This window comes from Rhinoraja longicauda, chromosome 6, assembly GCF_053455715.1.
Source record: "Rhinoraja longicauda isolate Sanriku21f chromosome 6, sRhiLon1.1, whole genome shotgun sequence".
NCBI classification, from domain to species: Eukaryota; Metazoa; Chordata; class Chondrichthyes; order Rajiformes; family Arhynchobatidae; genus Rhinoraja; species Rhinoraja longicauda.
In genome coordinates, this window is record NC_135958.1 from 14,257,984 (window position 1) to 14,274,994 (window position 17,011).

Consider the following 17,011-nt stretch of genomic DNA (forward strand, 5'->3'; position numbering starts at 1 on the left):
TTAACTTACAAACCAAGCCAATTAACTTACAAACCTGTACATCTTTGGAGTGTGGGAGGAAACCAAAGTTCTCGGATAAAACCCATGCGGGTCAAGGGGAGAACATACAAACTCGGTACAGGCAAGCACCCATAGTCAGGATCGAACCAGGATCTCTGGCGCTGTAAGGCAACAACTCTATTGCTGCGCCACCGTGCCGCCCTATCCACACTTATCCGCACAAACTTGTGGTACATCTCTTCTTCTGCTGGTAATGCTGCAGGTGTACTTAAAAATGACTCGTCCCAGCATATCTTCAGCAACTTCGTCAGCTGGGGGGGTTTCCCTTTTTGCCCACTTCCTTCCACACCGATGACTGGAACTGACAGACCTGCTGTCAATTCCTGCATTTGTCATCTTGGATGTCGTTCTTTCCTCTCACTGCACGTTCTGGATTGATTGGTTGTTTCCAAAAGGGATCTTGATGTCTATACTCGCTACCTAGTTCTCCTTGACAAATGGTAGCAAGACTTTCTCAAAGCTCTCAAATTGGTTTGACATACATTGTCCAATTGTATTTTCAAACCTTATCTGCAATCTGCAAAACTGTCTAGACATGGGTGCCTCTTCAGTCTTAAGTTTTGGCACTAGGCACTGGCCTGAAATTTAACAAGTTTAGTTCAGAGATACAGCATGGAAACTAGGCCTTCGACCCACAGAATCCATTCTATCGATCACCCATTCGCACTAGTTCTATGTTGCCCAACTTTCTCATCTGCTCCCTGCACACTAGGGGTAATTTACAAAAGACAATTCATGTACAAACCTGCGCGTGTTTGGGATGTGGAAGGAAACCATAGCGCCCGGGGGAAACCCACACGGAAACGGGAAGAACATAGAAACTAAAATGCACACCTTGTGATTCAGGGGCAGTTTCTTCCCAGCTGTTTTCCAGGCAACTCAACAACTCGAGAGCAGTCCCGAGCTACTATCTAACTCACTGGAGACCCTTGGACTATTTTTAATCGGACTTTACCTTGCACTAAACGTTATTTCCTTATCCTGTATCTGTACGCCGTAGATGGCTCGATTGTAATCATGTATAGTCTTTCTGCTGACTAGTTAGCACGTAACAAGAGCTTTTCACTGTACCTCAGCACAGGTGACAATAAACTGAACTTAATGTTTCACCATTCAACCTTTCCAGTTAGTGTCATTGATGGTCAGTTCAGATAAAAAATCATCAACCTGCAATGGTAAATGTGTTTTTTTTTCCTGACGCTATCTGACCTGCTGAGTATCCAGTATTCTGTATTTATTTTGCAGAAAATTAGTCCCACTGAGCATGAATGGAGTAAATTTTAATAGAATGATGCCTTAAATCTAGAATTTAAATCACCACCCATGGACTTAACGGACATGTTCCGCCAAGTAGTTATTTTATCCTCTGTAGGTGATTATGTGTGTCACCTAAAAATAAATATTGCTTTTCCACCCTCCTCCCCTACCTTTTCTGATGAAAAGCTGATAGTAAGTATTAAAAGTAGAAAGATGAAATTGTAGTATACAAGTGTGAGAATCTCAATCAGAGGAGGAAATGAACAAGCAAAATTCAAGGCCAAAAAACAAATATGGTGATCTTGTAATGCAAGGAAGTGAGGGCAGTCAGGGTCATGTGAATTCACCAGTGCTGAGGAACAGCTAGAAGGAAGTAGTAACAAAAAAAGAACCACAAAGGAAGCCAAGAAAAAAATGGAGTGTGCAGAGGAAGGCTTTTGTGCACATGACTAACAAAGTACCGAGAAGCAATGAACTGCAAAACAAAGGGAATCTGTTCAAATGACGACATAGTTATGAATCTGAATTTGTAACTTGCTCCTTCGTGTTACATCTGGTGCTAGGAGTGGGTCGGTAAGAGGGTGAGCCGGGGTAATGCTTCCAGTGCCTTCCAGGTAGGCTGCAAGAGGCGCCCACAGGACACAAAGATGGCCGGGTGACGAGAGGAGAGGCGAGGGACATTGGGTCGTGGGAAATGCTCCTGTACATTGAGTGCGCGGGCCGACTTGGACTTTGAATAACGGCGTCAAAAATGGCAGCGTCAGCATGTGTAACATATGCTAAAAGAATTTCACTGTGCAGTTGTATATGTGACAAATAAAGCAATATTGAACTGTAGAGTAAATGGAGATTGTTTGAAATAGGAATAGTGTTGTGTTTTTGATTCATGCTGGAAAAGATGGCTTGTGTATTTATGAGTGTGTGGGTGATTAATTTTGGTAAGTAGGCTGTGAACAGTCAGGGTGTTTTAGAAGTTCATCCAAAAAAAAAGTGTTGATCAGGCTAAATAGCAACGAGGCCTGTACGTGCGGCAGGAAATCCAGTGTTCGGCCTGTGAAGTTGCTTTGATTTTTTTTACACACTGAGCCCGTGGGAGTGAAGCTTTAAATCTAAATTGGAATTGAAAAGTATGAATGTTGTCATGAGTGCTGCGTTTGACCCTTAAATGCTGAATTACAACTGCCCTACTTTAAATTAATACAATAGAGACACAAGAGACTGCAGATATCAGAATCTTGAGCAAAACACAAAGTGGTGAAGGGTGCCGACTCAAAACATTGGCTGTCCATTCCCTGCCAAGATGATGCCAGACTAGCTGAGTTGCTCCAGAACTTTCGATTAATACAAATTTGGGTGAATGAAGGAACATTAAGTACAAGGACTCCAGTTGAGGACTGCCCCATTCTAACATCCTCTCTGAAGGTATTGAACTGGTGGGGTATAATTTCAACATAATCATGTTGACCGGCTCCGTGGCACAGCAGTAGAGTTGTTGCCTTTACAGCGCCAGAGACCCGGGTTCGATCCTGACTATGGGTGCTTGCCTGCACGGAGTCCATATATTCTCCCCGTGACCTGCGTTGGATTTCTCCGGCTGCTCCGGTTTCCTCCTACACTCCAAACACGTACGGGTTTGTAGATGAATTGGCTTGGTACAATTGTAAAATTTCCCTAGTGTGTGTAGGATAGTGTTAGTGTATGGGGATTGGTGGTTGGCGCGGCCTCGGTGGGCTGAGGGGCCTGTTTCCACGCTGTATCTCTAAACTAAACTAAACATCACCTAATAGACACATAGAAAAGGCCATTTGGCCCTTTGAGCCAGCACCACCTTTCATTGTGATAATGACTGACCAGTTTCCTATACTAAGTTTCAAATGAGGAAACTTAGATGAGACTTGACAGAGTGTGAGCCGCTGAGACGACAAGATGTCTAAACTAACATGGAGAGGAACCAACGAGAGAGCAGGCCATTCTAGACTGGGTATTGAGTAATGAGGAAGGGTTAGTTAGCAGTCTTGATGTGCGTGGCCCCTTGGGCAAGAGTGACCATAATATGTTTGAGTTCTTCATTAGGATGGAAAGTGACTTAGTTAATTCAGAAACAACGGTTCTGAACTTAAAGAAAGGTAACTTTGAGGGCATGAGACGTGAATTGGCCAAGATAGACTGGCAATTGATTCTTAAAGGGTTGACGGTGGATATGCAATGGAAGGCTTTTAAAGACCGTATGGATGAACTACAACAATTGTTCATCCCAGTTTGGCAAAAGAATAAATCAGGGAAGGTAGTGCATCTGTGGCTAACAAGGGAGATTAGGGATAGTATCAAAACAAAAGATGAAGCGTACAAATTAGCAAGAAAAAGCAGCCTACCAGAGGACTGGGAGAAATTCAGAGTCCAGCAGAGGAGGACAAAGGGCTTAATTAGGAAAGGGAAAATAGATTATGAAAGAAAACTGGCAGGGAACATAAAAACTGGCTGCAAAAGCTTTTATAGATATGTGAAGAGAAAAAGATTAGTTAAAACAAATGTAGGTCCCTTGCAGTCAGAAACAGGTGAATTGATCATGGGGAACAAGGACATGGCAGACCAATTGAATAACTACTTTGGTTCTGTCTTCACTAAGGAAGACATAAATAATCTGCCGGAAATAGCAGGGGACCGGGGGTCAAATGAGATGGAAGAACTGAGTGAAATCCAGGTTAGTCGGGAAGTGGTGTTAGGTAAATTGAATGGATTAAAGGCCGATAAATCCCCAGGGCCAGATAGGCTGCATCCCAGAGTGCTTAAGGAGGTAACCCCAGAAATAGTGGATGCATTAGTGATAATTTTTTCAAAACTCTTTAGATCCTGGAGTAGTTCCTGAGGACTGGAGGGTAGCTAATGTAACCCCATTTTTCAAAAAGGGAGGGAGAGAGAAAATGGGGAATTACAGACCAGTTAGTCTAACATCGGTAGTGGGGAAAATGCTAGAGTCAGTTATTAAAGATGGGATAGCAGCACATTTGGAAAGTGGTGAAATCATTGGACAAAGTCAGCATGGATTTATGAAAGGTAAATCATGTCTGACGAATCTTATAGAATTTTTCGAGGATGTAACTAGTAGAGTGGATAAGGGAGAACCAGTGGATGTGTTATATCTGGACTTCCAGAAGGATTTCGACAAGGTCCCACATAAGAGATTAGTATGCAAACGTAAAGCACACGGTATTGTGGGTTCAGTATTGATGTGGATAGAGAACTGGCTGGCAGACAGGAAGCAAAGAGTAGGAATAAATGGGCCCTTTTCAGAATGGCAGGCAGTGACTAGTGGGGTATCGCAAGGCTCAGTGCTGGGAAACCCAGCTATTTACAATATATATTAATGATTTGGACGAGGGAATTGAATGCAACATCTCCAAGTTTGCGGATGACACGAAACTGGGGGGCAGTGTTAGCTGTAAGGAGGATGCTAGGAGGCTGCAACGTGACTTGGATAGGTTAGGTGAGTGGGCAAATGCATGGCAGATGCAGTATAATGTGGATAAATGTGAGGTTATCCACTTTGGTGGCAAGAACAGGAAAGCAGACTATTATCTGAATGGTGGCCGATTAGGAGAAGGGGAGATGCAACGAGACCTGGGTGTCGTGGTACACCAGTCATTGAAAGTAGGCATGCAGGTGCAGCAGGCAGTGAAGAAAGCGAATGGTACGTTGGCATTCATAACGAGGGGATTTGAGTATAGGAGCAGGGAGGTTCTGCTGCAGCTGTACAGGGCATTGGTGAGACCACACCTGGAGTATTCCGTACAGTTTTGGTCTCCTAATCTGAGGAAAGACATTCTTGCCATAGAGTGAGTATAGAGAAGGTTCACCAGATTGATTCCTGGGATGGCAGGACTTTCATATGAAGAAAGACTGGATAGACTCGGCTTGTACTCGCTGGAATTTAGAAGATTGAGGGGGGATCTTATAGAAACTTACAAAATTCTTAAGGGGTTGGACAGGCTAGATGCAGGAAGATTGTTCCCGATGTTGGGGAAGTCCAGAACAAGGGATCAAAGTTTAAGGATAAGGGGGAAGTCTTTTAGGACCGAGATGAGAACGTTTTTTTTCACACAGAGTGGTGAATCTGTGGAATTCTCTGCCACAGAAGGTAGTTGAGGCCAGTTAAGAGGGAGTTAGATGTGGCCCTTGTGGCTAAAGGGATCAGGGGGTATGGAGAGAAGGCAGGTACGGGATACTGAGTTGGATGATCAGCCATTATCATATTGAATGGCGGTGCAGGCTCGAAGGGCCGAATGGCCTACTCCTGCACCTATTTTCTATGTTTCTAAGATATCTCAGCCAGCTTCTCTCCTTGTCCAATATATCCCTGCCCATTTTTGTACTTTCACCATGGTTGCTAGATTTTTTTATTGTTGCCCCTCACTAAAATTCAAGGAACATTATTTGTAGCACTTATACCTCCAGCCCAGTTTGATCAACTGAGAATGTAATGTGAAACTGACATCTCCTTAATCTCACAGTCACTTCCAACAAACAACAGAGAGCTATCAAGGGTTGGCAAATACTTGTCTGAAAGATATTTTGCATTACAGGGTTCCTCTTATTCGGTGTCTTTTACACTTTAGATATACAGTGCGAAAACAGGCCCTTCGGCCCACTGAGTCCGCACCGACCAGCAATCACCGCAAACACTAGCACTATCCTACGCACACTGGGGACAATTTCCAATTTTTTACTGAAGCCGATAAAACCAACAAATCTGTACGTCTTTGGAGAGTGGGAGGAAACAGGAACACGCGGAGAAAACCCACATGGTCACATGGAGAACGTACAAACACCGTATAGACAGCAACTGTAGTCAGGATCGAACCTTGGTCTCTGGCGCTGTAAGGGAGCAACTCAACCACTGCAGCACAGTGCCCCCACTAAAGCAAAAATATATGATTTCAGTGTATCAGAACGTCCAGAACCAATGAAGATCAGTGTGCATAGCTGTGATCATAAGTTCAAAAAGAGCACATTTACTGTTAGTGTGTGATCCAGCCCTTCTCACTTGATGTCATCTAAAAACTCTGAGGTAGGTATTTATTGGGAGATGTTGCCACCTGCGGCCTTCCTATTGCCCAGGCCCACGGAGGAGGATTTAACGGCCGCTCGTAACTTCCTCACAATCTGATGTACTATGTCTTCTGCCTACTGAAGACAATGTTTATTGCAAACAGACACACGCACATTCACGCAAAAGAAAACAGAAGCTTGAAATTGAAAAAAACCCAGAAACACTGGAAACACTCAACAGGTCGGGAGGCATTTGTGGAAAGAGAAACAAAGTAAATGCTTCAGTTCATCGGAGACCTACTGAAGGCTCTCTAATCTGTAACATTAACTGTTTTTCTTTCCACAGATGCTGCCTGACCTGATGAGTGTTTCTGCAGTATCTTCTTTTTATTTCAGATTTCCAGCATTTTTTGATTTCCGAAAGCAGATGCAGGCTCAGGCAGGGAGGTCTAACTATCAAAACATGCGCACCTGTAAAATGAGAGAGAACTTGGTCTGACACGTTGAATGTAAACTTAGTACTTTTTTTTGCCACTATTCTAATTTGAAGGATGTTGTCAAGCATTGCATCTGCATTTCACTCCCTAGATCATCGTTACAAGTCCCCAATGGGTCTCCCTAAGCGCTGGCTCTGCGATACCAGATGACAGCAAGAATTTGATTACTTTCAAAGGAACAATACAAAATCCCTGTTTAGCTGGATGCAGCTGGTAAACTGTAAAGAGGTGCCACAGGGACTGATCACTGCTGCCATCACTCGACCCCATGCGGCCCTGGCCTTTTCTCATTGCTCTGTCATCTTCATCAACCTTCCGCTGCTTCTTCCACCGTCACCGACCCCATGCCAATCCCTTTTGGCTTTCAACGACAGATCATGTTAACCTGTCCCTCTGCCTGCAGCCTCCTGGAGGTTAATCATGATCTTCGACTCAAGCTCCTGCTTCCAGACCAGTGACACCCAGGGCTGTTGAAACTGATGTTGTTTTCAGAGGGATGGTGGGGAAGGTTGGACTCGTCACGGCACGGAGTAGCAACACTGAGGAGTGGAACCCTCATTCCTCTTTGGGATCGGAGCACATTGACGATGCCCACATTGGCTGCCCCGTACCAACTGCCCTTAAGAAAGTGTTTGTGAGCCACTTTCTTAAGGAACACAGACGTCCTTATAATGAAAGTGCTGTTAGGTTAGGGGTTCAGGAATTTGACCCAGAGATAAAGGAACAACGATGTATTTCCAAGTCAGATGGTAAGGGACTTGGTGGAGAACTTGCAGGTGGTGGAGTTACAATGCAGTTTTTCTGGAGGGTCATGGAGAAATAAACCACAGCAACAGGCCCTTTACCCCACCAAGCCCATGCTGACAAACAACTGACTATCTCTTGGTGCAAGTGGTCACAGGTGTGAGAGGTGCTATTGAAGTAACCGAGGAGAGTGACTGAAGTGCAATATGTAGAGGGTATACGTTGTTGTCACTGTGAGCCAATAGACAATAGACAATAGGTGCAGGAGTAGGCCATTCAGCCCTTCGAGCCAGCACCGCCATTCAATTCGATCAGAGATGGAGGGAACGGTATAGGGTGTTGGCGAGGTACTGATCAAGACGGCTGCTTATCCACTGGTTGTGTTATTATAATACACATGATTTGGCGCAGTGCAACTTTTGTACTAAATGGAAATTAATTTTGTTGCGGACCCACACATTTGAAGAACTGGGCTCAGCCAAGCTGAATGTATTCCATGTCTAATCCTCAGAGCAAACAAGAAATGAAAACTTTCCATTAACCAAGGTAGAATTAGTAGATTTGAATCAAAAGTGGAAAGAAAATAGGAAATGCAAGCAGGGACAATTTTATTTTAGTTTAGAGACACCGCATGGAAGCAGGCCCCGGCCTTGGTCGATCAGTCGTTCACACTAGTTCTATGTTATCCCATCTTCTCATGCACTCCCTGCACTTTAGGGTCCATTTGCCGGAGACCAATTAACCTGCAAACATGCACGTCTTTGGGATGTGGGAGGAAACTGGAGGACCCTCGGGGTCACAGGGAGAACATGCAAATTTCACACACACATCCCTCGAGGTCAGGATTGAATCCGAGTCTCTGGCTCTGTGAGTCAGCTGCTCTACCAGCTGTGCCTTTTGCCACCCGGTAATCATTTTGCTGTTTGTTCCATTGTGCAGTACTGTACAGTAGATGGCACATTATAATGTGAGTGCTTCTAAACAACTTGGAATTGTCAGCTGGTCAATTGTCCACATAAATCTGTACCTAAAAGGAGCACATTCATGAAATATTCTCGAGCTAACTTTAGGTAATCCCAGAAAGCAACCACCAGGCATTGAGAATTGAGGTAAAAAGGGATGTGATGCTGAGGCTTTATAAGGCACTGGTCAGACCTCATTTGAGCAGTTTTGGGCCCATATCTGAAGAAGGATGTGCTGGCGTTGAAGAGGGTCCAGAGAAAGTTTATGAGAATGATCCCGGGAATGATTGGGTTAACATTTGTTGAGCATTTGACGACACTGGGCCTGTACCAGCTGGAATTTAGAAGGATGAGGGGAGACCTAAATGAAACTTACCAAATATTGAAAGGCTTGCATAGAGTGGATGTGGAGAGGATGTTTCCACTAGTAGGAGAGTCTAGGACCAGAGGCCATAACCTTAGAATAAAAGGATGTACCTTTAGAAAGAAGGAATTTCTTTACTCAGAGAGTGGTGAATCTGTGGAATTCATTGCCACGGACGGCTGTAGAGGCCAAGTCAATGGATATTTTTAAGGCGGAGATTGACAGACACCGGATTAGTAAGGGTGTCAGTAGTTATAGGGAGAAAGCAGGATAATGGGGTAAAGAAGAAAAGATAGATCAGCCATGATTCAATGGCGGCGTAGACTTGATGGGCCAAATGGCCTCATTCTGCCCCTACAACTTATGAACGTAACAGATTAGTAAAGAGATATCTAGGGGGTAAATGGTGTAACGACAGCTGGTGCTGCTGTGTCAAAGCTCTGAGGATATGAGTTCTGATTTCCTCCCGCATTGCAAAGAGATGCAGATTGTTAGATTAATTGGTTACTGTAAATTACTCCTTAGTGTCAGGAAGCGACAAAACAACCAAAGGGGCATTGATGGGCATGTGAAGGTGAGTAAGTTATATAAGGGAAGAGTCAACATGGATAAGGAGGGGTGAAGAGCCTGTTTCTATGCTTTATAGCTCTATTTAGATTTTAGATTTTTTTTGATTTAGAGATACAGCGCGGAAACAGGCCCTTCGGCCCACTGGGTCCGCGCCGCCCAGCGATCCCCGCACATTAACACTATCTTACACACCCTAGGAACAATTTTTACATTTGCCCAGCCAATTAGCCTACATACCTGTACATCTTTGGAGTGTGGGAGGAAACCGAAGATCTTGGAGAAAACCCACGCAGGTCACGGGGAGAACGTACAAACTCCGTACAGACGGCGCCCGTAGTCAGGATCGAACCTGAGTCTCCGGCGCTGCATTCGCTGTAAGGCAGCAACTCTACCGCTGCACCACCGTGCTGCCCTATATTGCAGGACATTCAGGAAAATAAAAAAGGGAATGGGGCAGATTGGGTTTGCTCTGTTGAAAGCTGATATGGACTTAATGGATAAGTAGGCAAATAGCAATTTTCAAATTATGTTCATGGAGCACAGAAACAGGCCCTTCGGCCCACTGAGTCTGTTCCAACCATCAATTACTTACACTAATCTTACACCAAGCACATTTTATTTTCCCAGGCAGGTTCTACCACAAGGGGCAATGGCCACTCACTGGGAGAACTGGTTTTATTACAGATGGCTACAAGACTTTGGTGTTAATAGGTGAGCAATAAGGCTGATTTTACAAGCGTTTACTGCCTGCAATTGTCTGATTTTAAGTTCAAAGATCAGTCCTTAGTGATAACAATAAATCCAGGTTTAGGACACAAGTTCACATGTACTCATGGTGCGTACTCCAGTGCATTCACACTCACACCCACATATACAAGCACTCAAGCAGATTTATGTACTTGTACTTGTATCATAACGGCAGGCAGCTTGGGGAATTCTGATGAGATTTTAAATTGAAACGTCATCTGCATGCAAAGTGTCTTCCCAAACCTGATTAAAAGTGTGCAGCTACATCCCTCTGGGTGGATAATGGGGAATGAATACTCCATACTTGAGATTGGGTAACATGCCACATGAGAAGGTGGGCATTGGGTAACACTCAATGTAAGTGGGCGGGCATTAAGTAACATGCCACACAAGAGGATGGGCATTGAGTAACACCACCACAGTGTGAGCATTGAGTAACATGCACTACAAGAGGATGGGCATTGAGTAACACCACGCAACAGTGTGAGCATTGAGTAACATGCCACACAAGAGGGTGAGCATTGAGTAACACTATTTAAGTGGGTGGGCCATGAGTAGTGGTTCATACAATAACTTGGATTCCAAGAATGATGTAAGTTAACAACCGTGTCCCTTGTCCTCAAGCCTGCATAAAATGGATACCAGCTGCTTCTGCAAATAGTAGTAGTTGTTTAAAGCCAGCAACTGCAGGAGCCCCACCCCACACTGGTACTTCTGTTTCCAGTCCCTTCCACTAATTTCATTCATCTCTGGCACAAGAACTTGGGTTGGGTAAACGTAATCTGGTGAACCAACTGAAAAAGTTGTGGTATCCCATTAAAATGAATGAATGAATGAATGACTACGTTTATTGGCCAAGTATGCGCATATACAAGGAATGTGCCTTGGTGCTCCGCTCACAAATGACAACACAAACATACAGTTAACAATCAAGAATAAAGCATAAACACATCGAAACAATAAGGATACATTACGGTCTAAACATGTGGGTTAAAAAAAAAAACAGAGCAAAAAAGAGACTTTGGTTATTGAATAGAACTACTACTTGTGGAAAAAAAGCTGTTTTTATGTCTGGCTGTGGCTGCTTTGACAGTCCGGAGTCGCCTTCCAGAGGGAAGTGCTTCAAAGATTTTGTGGCCAAGCTAGAGGGGTCAGAGATGATCTTGCCCGCTCGCTTCCTAAAAGGGAAGATGTCGTGACAGGAACAAATGCGTAGTCCATTTCCTGCTCCTGTAGGTTCTACAAAGGAGAGAGTGCAATAGGGATAGACCTTTGCCCACCAGCGTGGAAGAGGGTGGCTAAAGCTCTGAACATCGCTGCCTCTCCACTCAGTGGTGACCTCAGATGAGGAACTTTGTGGTTCCTGGTGAAACTTCTTGTGGAGCCTGTTGACCACAGGCAAGCCTGAGATGGGAACTGATGCTTCCTCTTTGAGATAATATTAGTTGTCCGAGGTGTGGATTTTGCATGAAAGTAAGTGGTTTGGAAGAATTCAACTGCGTGATGTTTCCTTAAAAGCCATTTTCCTCCCCTACTTCAGCCATGCAATATCATATACCTTCCTCCACAATCCATGCAATATCAAGCATTTTTAAAGTTTACTTTAGTTTAGAGAGACAGCAAGGAAACAGGCCCTACGGTCCACCAAGTCTGTGCCAACCAGCAATCCCCGCACACTAATACTGTCCTACACACACTAGTCAAGTCAAGTCAATTTTATTTGTATAGCACATTTAAAAACAACCCACGTTGACCAAAGTGCTGTACATCAGTTCAGGTACTAAGAACGAACATACAATGGCACACAAACAACAGCATATACATAAACAGTTCACAGCACCCCCTCAGACGGTCTCAAACGCTAGGGAGTAGAAATAGGTTTTGAGCCTGGACTTAAAGGAGTCGATGGAGAGGGCAGTTCTGATGGAGAGAGGGATGCTGTTCCACAGTCTAGGAGCTGCAACCGCAAAAGCGCGGTCACCCCTGAGCTTAAGCCTGGACCGCGGGATAGTCAGTAGCCCCAAGTCGGCCGACCTGAGGGACCTGGAGATAGAGTGGTGGGTTAGAAGATTTTTTATATGGGGGGGGGGGCAAGCCCGTTTATTCCACTAGGGATAACTTACAATTATACCATGCCAATTAACCTACAAACCTGTACGGTTTTGGTGTGTGGGAGGAAACTGGAGTTTCCGGGGAAAACCCACGCAGGTCATTGGGAGAAAGTACAAATGTCATACAGACAGCACCCGTAGTAAGGATCGAACCTGGGTTTCTGGCGCTGTAAGACAGCAACTCTACCGCTGGGCCACAGTGCTGCCCATTTTCCTTCACTACCCATCCATTATCATGTATCTTCCTCCATTAGAAAGGGGTTGGGGGTGGCTAGCTTCAACATTTTCCATATTTCCTTACAATAAAAAAGGCCATTTGGCCCATCAAGGTTATGCTGACTTAAAAACCTAATCCTGTTCCTCTACTAATTTTCCCTGTAATCTATTCTTCCCACATTTCTATCAATTCTCCCACATGTCTGCATTCTGGGGACTATTGACAGGGGCCAATTAATCAACCAGCTTCCCGAATACTTTTCCTTCCTGCTAATTATCAACCCCGCTAGACAGTTAAAATAAACTTTACGAAAGAATAATAAAGCAGGCATGAAGTCGATAATTCCTGAATTATTACTGATAACCTAAACTTGACTGAAACGAACAACCCTTCAGGAAATGGTTCAATTCTATTGTCAAGCAGAAGAAGCAAAGGCAGTTCTCCTCTGACGCATCATGACAGATATAACAGATTTGAACAAGGATCTAGGGGATTGATGGACAAAATCCCTCTGGTGTTATCACTCGCATTTGTGGTCCCATCGGGTGAGTCATGCAACGCAACCAAAACTCCAGGTGGAATTTCCACCTTTGCTCTTCAAACACTTTAAATTGCTTTAGAAATCAACAGGCAGGGGACAAACATGGTGGACTACACAAGCAAAAAGAAGGGTAAAATTTAATACCAGACTCACTCTTCAGTTGCTTGTCACTTTAATTCTCCATCCTACTCCTACTCTTTGACCCCTTACACTGTTCCAACACAGCCCAACATAAGCTCGAGGAACAGTGTCTCTTCCTCCACAGAGCTGTATTACAGCCCTCAGGACTTAACGCTGTATTCAATAATTTAAGGTCACCAGCCTTCTTAGTTTGTGTCAGAACCCATCGGTTCTGATAAAAGGCCATCAACTCTGTAAGGTTAACTCAGTCCTGACCTGCTGTGTATAATCCAATACCTTATTCCAGATTTTCATCAACTGCAGGACTTTGTATCTCACAGTTCCAGCATTTTTTCCCTTTCTATTCTGATTTCTTTCATCTACTTCTTTATTCATCTCCTTCAGACCAAAGGTAGATGCAAAAAGCTGGAGTAACTTAGCGGGTCAGACAGCATATCTGGAGAAAAGGAATAGGTGAGACCCTTCTTCAGACTGAGAGTCAGGGGAATGGGAAACAAGAGATATAGATGGTGATATAGAGAGATATAGAACAAACGAATGAACGATATGCAAAAAGGTAATGATGATAAAGGAGACAGGCCATTGTTAGCTGTGGCCTAGGTGAAAACGAGTTACATACAATGATACTCGACAAGACGACTTTGAAGCTAGTACAAGAAAATAACTGCAGATGCTGGTACAAATCGAAGGTCTTTATTCACAAAATGCTGGAGTAACTCAGCAGGTCAGGCAGCATCTCAGGAGAGAAGGAATGGGCGACGTTTCGGGTCGAGACCCTTCTTCAGACAACTAATAGAATAGAATATAAGCTAGTACAACGACTTGGTTGGGGGGAGGGACGGAGAGAGAGGGTTGCAAGGGTTACTTGAAGTTAGAAAAATCAATATTCATACCACTTGCTTTCAGACCGATCAGTGTTATTAGCAAACCTTCCCTACCCAACACCATCACTTGCACCATTCAGTCTCTCTTTATCACCATCCTAACATGTGCAGTTTATTTGATCTCTGCACCCTTCCCTTTTCTGCAACTAAAACATGTTTATCTTTTACATTTTTCTAATTCTGGAGACAGGTCATCAACCTTAAACCTTGACACTGACTAAGTTTCTCTCTCCACAGGTGTCATTTAGTCTGGTTTAGTTTAGTTTTTTTAATTTAGAGATACGGCGTGGAAACAGGCCCTTCGACCCACCGAGTCCACACCGACCAGTCAGCAATCACCCATACACTAGTTCTATCCTTCACACTGGGGACAATTTACAGAAGCCAATTAACCTGTACGTCTTTGGAATGTGGGAGGCAACCAGAACACCCAGAGGAAACCCACGCGGTCACAGGGAGAACGTAAAAATTCCGTATAGGCAGCTCCCGTAATCAGAATCAAACCCAGGTATCTGGTGCTGTGAGGCAGTACCTCTACCACTGAGCCATTGTGCTGCCCCCTTGCCTGAGTGTTTCAAGTATTTTTGGTTCTCATTTCACTCTTCTTAATGACTTTGGAGTATTATTTTATCTTAAAAAAAACCTAATTGAGCTTAATATCAGAAAACAGCCAATGTATTGCAATTTCCATGGGGTGACACATAATCCTTCCAAAATTGCCCTCAGAGAAATTAAGGTCATTCTAAATTGTGTTCAAAACTGGAATCTGATTTTCAAAACATTGCTAACAATGCTCACATTGCTGATAGAGTTGGGGACAACGACTGCTATTTAAAATACATTTGCCATTTCATTTTGTCAAAGAATTGTAGAAAGCGTTTCATCATGGTCTCCCAGTATCCACCTCACCTCACATCCGGAATCTTGGAATCATCCTTGATCAAACCCTCTCCTTCGACAAACACATCAAACACGTCACAAAGACAGCCTTCTTCCACCTCAAAAACATTGCCCGTCTCCGTCCATCCCTCTCCTCCACAGCTGCAGAAACCCTCATCCACGCCTTCATCACCTCCCGTCTGGACTACTGCAACAGCCTCCTCTATGGCGCACCCTCAAAAATCATCAATAAACTTCAATACATTCAAAACTCCGCTGCCCGTCTACTCACACACACCTCGATCCGTGACCATATCACCCCCGTCCTTTATAAACTCCACTGGCTCCCCATCCCCCAGAGAATCCAGTACAAAATCCTCCTCATAACCTACAAAGCCCTCCATAACCTGGCCCCATCCTACCTGACCGACCTCCTCCACAGGCACACTCCCACCTGCACCCTCCGCTCTGCCGCTGCCAATCTCCTATCCCCCCACATCCGGACTAAACTCAGATCCTGGGGGGACAGGGCTTTCTCCATCGCTGCTCCCACCCTATGGAACTCACTACCCCAAACCGTTAGAGACTCCCCCACACTCACCACATTCAAAACATCGCTGAAGTCTCACCTGTTCAGTACTGCCTTCAACCACTGAAGGTCACCTCACCTGTCTCCTTTCTCTGTTCATTTATTTATTTACTTATTTATCTATTTATTCATTTACCTATGTTCTCAAAATCTCTGTAAAGCGTCTGATTATATGAAAAGCGCTATATAAATAAAATGCATTATTATTATTATTATTATAATCATCACCACCAGCAACCAACAAAATTTTGCACCACAAATATTCATGCTGCCATATGTTCTGCCATTTCCTTTCAATCAAGTGTGGCACTTGACAAAAGGTGCTAACTCCACTCCTCCAGGAGATTGCTCTTCTGAAATTAAAAGCAAACTGTCCCAGCCACTGAAGACCCCATCTCTGATTTGAGAGGATGTGCCATGCTTGAAAACCAACAGGGGGAGCTCCTTCAATGAAATGTGTTCAGGCGCTCGACAAATCACATCCGATGAAACTGACTGATGCCCAGATTTGTGCAGCAGTATCACATCAGGCTGGTTGTCACCTCAAACCAAGTTCACTCAGCAATCTGAGCCGGATGGTCTGTGTAACTCCATTCCACACGGCGTTGCAAAAATTGCTGCCACTGCACCTCAGAGTTTGACATTCAGTCGCACCTTGATCGCCAGGGAGAAACAGAATACTGATTGGTTTTGTGTATTCCTTGCCATCGGGTAGCCATCTCCCCTTACTGGAACCTTCCTTTCGATCAGAAAGGTTGTGAGTGCAACCTGAACCCTCCAGGAAAAGATGCAAAGTCTGTGTGTAGCACGCAGGCAATTAGGACAATGGCCATTTTACTTTGCACTCTGCCCAATGGCTTCAGACTCGTGCAGCAACAACAGAAGTGAGAGTGAAATGACTGGGGAAACAATGTTTTAATTTTAATTATTTAATTCTTTGTGCAGATTAACTACAGAAAATCACACTGAATGAGAGGCAGAGATAGGGTGGACAGTCAGAACCTTTTCCCCAAGGTGGAAATGTCAAAGACTAGAGGGCATAACTTTCAGGTAAGAGAGGCAATGTTTAAAGAAGATGTGCAGGGCAAGTTTTTTATTTACACAGAGTGGTGAATGCCTGGAAGGGTAATGGAGGCAGATATAATAGTGGCATTTAAGAGCTTTTAGATGTGCACATGGATATATAGGGAAAGGAGCAATATATAGACCACAAACAGGCAGATGTGATTAGTTTATCTTAGCATCTTGTTTGGCACAGACATTGTGGGCCAAGGAGCCAGTTCAGGTGTTGTATTTTTCCATATTCTATGTTCACAAATTCTGCTTCAAATTCAGGTTTCAATGACGTGGCTTCTGCAATGCCTGCAAATCCCTGCAGATACCCGAGAGACCAACTGCACAG